The 6,274-nt window shown below is 44.2% G+C and overlaps 1 long non-coding RNA gene across 1 annotated transcript; it reads right to left on the bottom strand.

Annotated features, from left to right (window-relative positions):
- Positions 1 to 536: 536 nt before the first annotated feature.
- LOC133406788 (uncharacterized) lies at positions 537 to 5,971 on the bottom strand. The gene is made up of 3 exons (XR_009769094.1): positions 5,666 to 5,971; positions 3,655 to 4,111; positions 537 to 1,222 (listed from the first exon to the last, which is right to left on the bottom strand). It is a non-coding gene; the product is annotated as an uncharacterized LOC133406788 (long non-coding RNA).
- Between the last annotated feature and the right edge of the window lie 303 nt (positions 5,972 to 6,274).

Below are 6,274 nucleotides of genomic sequence, written 5' to 3'. Positions count from 1 at the left end.
GGGACGGTGGCCGACTGGTTAGAGCGTCAGCCGCACAGTTCTGAGGACCCGGGTTCAATCCCCGGCCCCGCCTGTGTGGAGTTTGCATGTTCTCCCTGTTCCTGCGTGGGTTTTCTCCGGGCGCTCCGGTTTCCTCCCACATCCCAAAAACATGCGTGATTTGGAGACTCTAAATTGCCCGTAGGTGTGAATGTGAGTGCGAATGGCTGGCAACCAGTTCAGGGTGTACCCCGCCTCCTGCCCGATGACAGCTGGGATAGGCTCCAGCACGCCCGCGACGCTAGTGAGGAGAAGCGGCTCAGAAAATGGATGGATGGATGGATCTAGAAAGGGAATTCCAGAACAATAGCTCCGTGGAACATCGCCACCCCTCTCTACAGCCGGCAATATGTGTTATCACTGTGTGGATCCAGTAGTGTCGGGTCAATAAAGACATTGTAGCGCTGATTTTGAATTAAACAAAAATTAATATTCACATGCAATGCTTACTAGTTCCAGTAACACCTTAAAAAAAAAAAAAAGAAATATTAGCTATTATCGCTCTTCAAACACCTTCACCATTACTGTACATGCGTATCAGGTGACTTCGAAGGATAAATACCTTTCAATTTCCATCTAGAATGAATGTTTTTCTTTACATTATTTCCTAGAGGAAAATTTGTTTTGAAATGATCACTTGAAAGGAGAACAGCGTCACACATCCACTGCATTGGCAAACACATATTGACTGAACGCAATAGATATTTGCGGTTATCACGAGATACACGTACAGTGACAGTCATATAATGTATTTCTTCAAAAACATTGCTTATATTGAGACATACACTGTATCAATTGAGTATGAAAACCTGCTGTGCCTTCAGTTTACACATTTTTAAAGCCTGTCTGTACATACACACACAACACCTCATTCTTCTTAACCTTTCGGCTTGTCCCTTTAGGGGTCGCCACAGCGCGTCATCCTTTTCCATGTAAGCCATATCTCCTGCATCCTCCTCTCGAACACCAACTGCCCTCATGTGTTCCCTCACGACATCCATCAACCTCTTTGGTCTTCCTCAAGCTCTCTTGCCTGGCAGCTCCATCCTCATCATCCTTCTACCAATATACTCACTATTTCTCCTCTGGACGTTTCCTGAAGTCCACGATCATGTCTACTGTATTGTGCGTGTTCAGCTCCAGGTTGTGTTGGCTGCACCCAAGCTCCAGCCGCTTTTTTCCCCTGGTGGGACAATCAGTGTTCTGCTTGTATTTAGGGAGTTTGGGTTGGAGTTTTGCTTTGTTAAAGTCACCAAGAATAATGAGGGGTGAATCTGAGTGCCCTTTTTTCCAAGTCCATTTACTTGGTCAGCCAGTGTTTGCAATGCGGTGTTCGTGTTAGCCTGGTGCGGGGATGTAAACACCGGTGAGTATGAATGAAGCAAATTTACGCTTTAAGTAGAATTACTTACAGTTCAAAAACAGTGACTCTAAGTTCAGGCTGCAGTGTGTGCTGAGCTCAGTGACATACATTTTTCATTGATTTAGAAGCATATTCCGCCACCTTTTGTTTTTCCTGATAGCTTCGTGTCACGGTCCACTCGTTGTAGTTGGAAGCCGCGCAACAGTACGGCGCCGTCGGGGTTGCATTCACAAAGCCAAGTCTCCGTGAAGCAGAGGGCGGCAGAACGTGTAAAATCTTTACTGGTCTTTGTGAGAAGAGGAAGCTCGTCCATTTTGTTGGGTAGAGAGCGTAAATTTGCGAGGTGAATCGACGGTAGCGGCATTCTAAAAGCACGCTGTCGAAGCTTAACCTGCACTCCGCCACACTTACCTCTGTGGCGTCATCTTCTCCTCCTCCATGCCCCATAGAGTGCAGACGCACCACAAATGAGTATCTCCAAGAAAAAACTTTGTGGATTTGTGAAAGTTCGCGAAAGATGGTTCGGAGTAGACTCCTTAATGTTTAGCATGTCTTCCCTAGTGTAATTAAGTCACGTAATGTCTCCAAACACGAAAAAAAAAAAAAGACAGAAACAGGGACAGGCACAACAACACACAATTTACCCTGTTATTTGGCTTAAAGTCTTCTCAACTAATTCCACTAATGTCAACTAATTCCACTAATGTCAACTAATTCCACTAACCGGTTCATTGCTTTGGCGCAATGATGTCAGATTATTTACATATCTGATGTAGATATCACCATCCCAGTGACACAGTGGAAACACAAAGATGGACACATTACTCTTGCAGACCATTCCATGGTAAACACTTGTTTTGGAAATTCAATCAGGAAACAATCTTGTCTTTTGTAGTTTTAATAATATATTTGCAAAGAGAAAGAGAGCGAGTCAAGAGAGGTTACAGGTGCTCGCGTCTCTGTCCGTCTTTGAAGAAGACGGAAGAGCAACGTACGGTCAAACTAAAATTGGAGTGAGATGAGGGAACTAGAAAGACAGACCTATTCATACAGTTATCTTATCTTGTCCTTGAAAGAAAAGGGAGGTTGGTACAACCACTTAGACAGGATGACAGAAGGGAAGAAAAAAAAGAAGCTAAAAAGTCACACAAGAACAAAGAACTATTGAAGTAAACCACGGGATAATACATCCATCCATTTCCTGAGCCGCTTCTCCGCACAAGGGTCACGGGAGGTCTGGAGCCTATCCCAGCTATCATCGGGCAGGAGGCGGGGTACACCCTGAACTGGTTGCCAGCCAATCGCAGGGCACACATAAACAAACAACCATGCGCACTCACATTCACACCTAGGGGCAATTTAGAGACTTCAATTAACCTACCATGCATGTTAAACTAAACTATGGGATAATACAATAAAAGAGTAGATTGACTATATTTTGTCATTTTGCCATAACAAATCCCCTCTTTTGACAATCAATTCATCAATCAATCAATCAAATAAAATGAAAAAATTGTAAATAACGGCGTGATATGGATAACGTATTAAACAAATAACCTGGAAAAAAAAACATCCATGGTTTCACACCATAATATAGGTTCGAGAAAACCCTTCATAAACAGGTCGTAAGTCAATCTCACAAAAGAATCCGAGTCTGGGTCAGTCGTATCATTGAAACAGTCAGCGTGAGGAAAATGTTTAGGAAAACATGAGTCAAAAGTAAGAGAGGAGAGTGATAGAGGGTCAGTAGGGGCCACACGCGTATATTGGACAAACGCAGAGCCAACAATGCACAAGAAGAGCAACATACGATATAGCCAGACGATGAGAGAGACGTGGCTTACCATTTGGGCACATCCAAACACCATCCACAAAAGATGCGCCATACTGATGACACAAAGTGTATTCAGTGAGAGTAGATAGTGAGTGAAGTTCAGTGAGAAGAAGAGGGGCATGCGAGGGAGGGGGTGAGTGAGGAGAGGAGAGATGGAAAGATGGAGGAGGTAGGAGCGATGCAGCCCGGGCTTTGGCATCTGCATGTGCATTCCCTTGAGAGACAGGGTCAGACATGTTGGTGTGTGCTGTACATTTGTAGACAGCAGTAACAGAAGGGAGGAGGATGGCATCGAGGAGAGTGACAACCTCGTCATGGTGAAGAATAGGTTTACTGTCAGATTTCAAAAAGATACGATCGAAGCCATGAACCACTCCGAAGGCATAATGAGAGTCAGTTTAGATTGTGACAGATGTACCTTCTGCTAGGCGGCAGGCCTCCGTCAGCGCCATCAACGCAGCCGCTCGCGCCAAGTAATAATGTCAAAGGATTGGTGAGGAAGCCACAATGTGTAAAGCATCAACAACAGCACTGTGTTGTAGTGGAGCCAACGACAGACAGGAGAGAGGAGCGTTGCTCCTGTAAGATAGAATACACACAGTGAGGAATGTACAAAGTTAGCGGAGAGCACACCATCTAGTCACGTGCGACGAGAACAGAATGTTTACAGGCGACCACTGCGCAAAGGCACGCAGGAAGTCCCCGCCACTGGATCAAGTTGACAAAGGGAAGTACTCCATTGGGCGAAGGTCGCCATGACGCTTGTCCACAAACTGAAGAAAGGGCTTGGATGAATCAGGAAGCCCAGGAGTTGATGTACGCTAATCGCGCTGAAGTCTGCTCCGCCGGAGAAATGTGCACATAAAAACACACAGCTGCGCATAAACACACAGACAACACAACATAAAAAAAAAAACGCAAGACAGCTGCGCAAAGTCATGACTGGAGGTTGCAGCAGATATCAAACCTTATAAGGATTAAGTATCTGTTTATGTTGAAATTGTTAAAATTGTACTATAATTAACTTTGAATGCACACTGATAATTATCCAAATTATCCAAACTTAATTCAATCAATATTATTATTTTGTGTAAACGTTGAGTTGTACAATTCTAAGATTTTGAGCAGCCTCCTTTTCTCTTTATTTTCCCCCAATGGAATCTGTCTTGTTATCAGGAGGCTACTTCCTTTCAGGTCTCTGGGACTCATTCTCACTCCTACTACTACAAATAAACAAACAAAACAAAAAAACTATCACAGTGTCACACTAGTAAATCACCAATCCTCCAAAAAAACCAAACAATTCCCACAACTTATTTTCCCCATGCAACAACAGCTCACGATGCATTATACATGAGTAATAACACCACAGATACATAGCGTCCACAGCGAACAACAGATCTTCTTGTAATCAGTCAAACAACGCATTTCAACGCATTTCCACCAAACACTTTGGCCGAGATTCCAGCATTCGTCTCTCAAACACCACACACATGCATACATACACCAGCGCACCAGTAATCAGTAGACTGCACAGTCACTCACACCAACTCATTTTCGTCCATAGGTGAACACACGTCTTGTCAGTCAGGTATTCTTATGTCTTCAGTGTCAAATACCTTCAAAGCTTTTCTTGTCATTTTAATTGCTATAAAGCACTTGGTGTTACATTTTTCATGTATAAAGGTGCTACAGTATATAAATACATTTGCTTTGATCATTTGACAGCATTTGAAAGAAACATTGTTTCAAACAAAACTGTTAACTCTGTGAGTGCAAACAAATCGTGGTTCTGAACTCAGTGTTGTCAATTGCGCATTTTCACAAAACTGATATTCTCCCCCCTCACAGTAAGTACGGTAGTCAACATATTGCTTTTCACATTTGTTTAACCAGGATTTGGATTTATCTGATACCCCCCAAAAAATAAGTCTTGGTTTATTTCAACATTTCAATCATCAATTAATGCATTTTAATTCTTTTTCCCAGACCAAATGTCCACTAGTCAATAGTTTCTCAAAACCTTGCAAAATTAACCATCCTACATTTCAGGTGATTCTTCGATCACGTTCCATTAGGCCCCTTGCCAAGTTACACCATCCCCGGCCTACTGTAGAATTGTTCAAGCACTTCCAAACCGCTACGCCTTAGGTCCCAGACCAAACATCTACGCGGGGACTAGATCCTCAGACAATTTCAAGTAATACTACTACATTTCAGGTAGTTCAATATTCTTATCTGCATTAGTCATGGTTGTTGTGATGGGACTTCATAGATGCATACATTAACTCCATAAGGGTGTAAATGAATGTCTGGTGGTGACTGTTCATTATATAACTACCCTAAGCGAGTGCCAAGCGCGTCTTCATTGCAAAAAATAACAAAAAGAAACAGCAATGTTGAATGCATGTGTCTGTATAGTGTATCACCAGTCAAGCGCCGCTCTATCTTTGGGGCCGCCGGGAATCAGCCAGAGGTCAGACAAACTGGGTCCCCCACCATCGATCGCCACCATGCTTGCAAAAGGCTTGCCCTTTTTTTTTTTTTTTCTCCGGCCAGGCTCTGATCCATTGTCCATCCAATGTCCCTTCTTTCCACAATGGAAGCATATTCACCCCTTTTGCGTCCCCTCCCTTGTCCAGTATTCACCATCAACCTCCTCAATTCTGGTTCAGCGGTGCTTGGTGTCCATGAGGCCGTCATCGAGTGGCGGTGTCGGAGGGAGGCGGCTGCTCTTGTTGTGACACTGCAGCAGGCTGTGTGGGAAGGGGGTGGGGGTCGGGGGGGGGGGGGGGGCGGGGGACACAGTGCTACGTGTGGAGGGCAGTGCTGTTGGTCTTCTTCCAGATTGCACTCTTCTTGATCTTTGTCATAGGGTGATTGATTTGTGGAGGACACTGTGGAACCCAGCTCGCGGCAACAACCTGACATCCTCTCCTTGGCCAACTCGGACAGATTAGACAACAGGCCACACACAGTTATCTGTAAATTGCCCTACACATAGTATGTCAGAAAGCTTCTGTCCCTGTTTGCATCTA

Source organism: Phycodurus eques, chromosome 8 (assembly GCF_024500275.1).
Source record: "Phycodurus eques isolate BA_2022a chromosome 8, UOR_Pequ_1.1, whole genome shotgun sequence".
In the NCBI taxonomy this organism is placed as follows: domain Eukaryota; kingdom Metazoa; phylum Chordata; class Actinopteri; order Syngnathiformes; family Syngnathidae; genus Phycodurus; species Phycodurus eques.
The sequence above is the reverse complement of the archived record's forward strand: the minus strand, read 5'-3'. Positions and strand labels throughout refer to the sequence as shown.